This window comes from Pygoscelis adeliae, unplaced genomic scaffold (genome assembly GCF_000699105.1).
Source record: "Pygoscelis adeliae isolate BGI_AS28 unplaced genomic scaffold, ASM69910v1 Scaffold161, whole genome shotgun sequence".
NCBI classification, from domain to species: Eukaryota; Metazoa; Chordata; class Aves; order Sphenisciformes; family Spheniscidae; genus Pygoscelis; species Pygoscelis adeliae.
The window spans coordinates 647573-650286 of NW_008824061.1; positions in this window are offsets into that span (position 1 = coordinate 647573).

A 2714-nucleotide genomic window follows, 5' to 3' on the forward strand; every position below is an offset into this window, starting at 1 on the left:
TGGTGCTACAGATGAGAGAAGGGGTGTTTTCACGGTGCCCACTGGTCCTATTGGAAGTGTCTTACTCCTCTGATGGCTAGAAACCATGTCCAATTTCTAGTCTAAATTTATTCTTGGCCAGTTTCTACCCACTTGCTCTTGTGCCAGCATTGTCCTTCAGCTTATCTGTCCTCTGGCTGCTGTAATTTATGCCCTGTTTACATTTCTTTCTGCCTGGGCAATGAAGATCTGTGAAACATGTCCATTCTGCTTTAGTTTCTAGCCAGTTTCACTTTCTTAATTGCTCCAGTGCCACGGTTTAAGCAATGCAAGGGAGCATCCTTTGTTTAAAAAGAAAAGCTTTCATTCAAGCTGTACAATATTGTGGGCATATTTTCTATTCATTTGAAGGTTTATGAATGTCCACTTCCCCCCCCCCCCCCCCCCCCCACTAAAATTGAGAAGCTGGGCCAAATTCAAGCTGACAGAGCCCATGTGAAATGGTTAAATAGAGAACAACAGAAAGAAGACTTTTCAGACCCTACATTGTGCCGGGGGTCAAGAAAGAAAAGTGAGAGGATTGCATTAGTTGCTGGAGCCATCCAAGCGCAAATAATAAGTCTGGGAGTAGCATGTAGCCCTTTCTAGAACAAACGCCTGGTGCCTGCCTCCTTATGTCAACTATTTTTTTTGGCGGGAACTTTGCAGGAGTCAGTCTGGCATGTTTAATTGGGGCGAGAGCTGGTGCATGCGGCGCAGGGATCTCTTGCACGCCCCACGTTCAGCACAGAGCATTGGCAGTGCAAGGGGCTGAGGCTGGACCTTGCGGGGGGATTCCTAGAGCATCAGTGAGATCTGGAAGTCTAGCTCATTTATGTCCATTTTGAGAAACCCAGCCCACGTGTTTTTGGCTCATGCCTGTTAAGACTGGCTGATGAATAAGCAAGGACCTGAAAGTTGTTGAAGGTAATGAGGTGTCTATGAAATACGCTCCTTCACAAGGACGTGGTTGTGTTGCGTATGCTCCTTTTACTGCTACTGTCTTCAAGCTTCTTTACCTGCGTCTTTAATGAGGAGGCAGACACTGCCCTAGCAGCTACAGATCCTCACGCTTAATTTCCGAAGTGCCTGAGTTTGTCATGAGGAAGTTGCTCTATTTCTCAGTCACTTCATTGTCAAATCGGTCTTTTCATGTGAGGGCACCTTCTTGCACCCCACATTTTACAGCATTTGAGGGGGGCTGAAGTGGTTGTTAGAGGCACCAGTTCCTAGAAGTGTCTGCTATAGTAGACTGAAGAAATAATACACTTGGCTCTTAGCACTGAGAGGGGAGCATGTATTATTGGCTTTCTTTAAGAAACAGAAAGATCCCAAAAGCCAAGCAAATGGGAGTCAAAGCTTGCATAAGGCTTATGAAAACAAGTCAGGGAAGAGGGAGACCATTCTTAGATCCAGGTCACCACTAACCTGCCCGTGCCACTGACAGGAGGCATAAGCCAACCCTCCTCAAGGCTGGAACTGCCCAGCACATTTTGCTTCAGTTCCTTTGGATGGGGAGGATTTCCAGGAATTCAGGGCCTCTGGAACTGCTGAAGACAGAGGCATCAGCGGGACCCACCTCTGTTGAGGAACAGGGACCTTGAGAGCCAGGTGGCTTCATAAAAATAATTTTGTGTATCCTGTTCCCTGGTGCAGAGGCTCTGAGACTGTGAGACAATCAGGATTTCAGCCCCTCTATTGCCCTGGCCCTCTTTCAGCTCTGAAGGATGCTCTTTGGGCAGAAAATCCCAATGTGCCTCTGCAGCTAATGCGTAGCTGGTAATCTCTGTGTGGAGTGCTGATGATCTCCGTTGCCATATTGCCACCTGTACCCAGCACAAAGCCATGTTCTCCTTAATTACTGACAAAAATGTCTCTTCAGAAGCCTCCCAATAATTACTCGAGTACCCACTTAAGTGGCTTTTAATTTAGGCTCCCCACCCCCAACTCGTACATTTTCCAATTGCCAAGCACAGCTAGTCTTATGTATAAGCTTCTGCCAAAAGAAAATGCAAATAACTTGCCCCCTGGTTTATACTTCCTTGCATGAACTTCGGTGAGCCCATAGCATCTCAGAAGACGGTATTTTCAACAGGCTAGAAGAGGAGCATTCAATCATAATGAAAGATGAAAGCTCTTATTGTGAGTTTCCCTGCATCCAACAACACTTGGCAACGCTACAGCACCTTTTGCTGGAGTACTGCTGGCTGCCTTGCCAGCTCGTCTCGTTACTAGAGGCTGCCCCTTGCCCCTGCGCTGGGGCAGGAGTGTCGCGCAGCAGACAGCTGTCCCAGGAGTGCCCACGGGCTCCTGTAAATGCCATGGGGGCAGGTGGCAAGGATGAGCCACGGCCATCGTGCTGGGTGCCGGAGGAGGGGCAGCTGACACTGTCCCTGGGGCGGTGGGGAGGGAGCATTCCCAGCTTTGCAGGTTTCTTTGTGGGGGTAGAAAGGGAAACTCGGGGGATCCTGTCCTGTCATCCTGAAGAAATTGGCTGCATTCAAAAGGGGAAGGCTTTAGGGCGTGACTTTGATGGGTAAGCAGGGTCCATGCCTGTTTCTCCGTGCCTGATAGAAGGCATTGCTCTCTCTGCTTATTTCTGCTGTTTTACAGGGGTAGTCTTTGGGCGCTGAATTCAATCAATGACTTGTCTGTAGCAGGCTCCAACAGCCCTTTAACTGAATAATGTTTTTTGG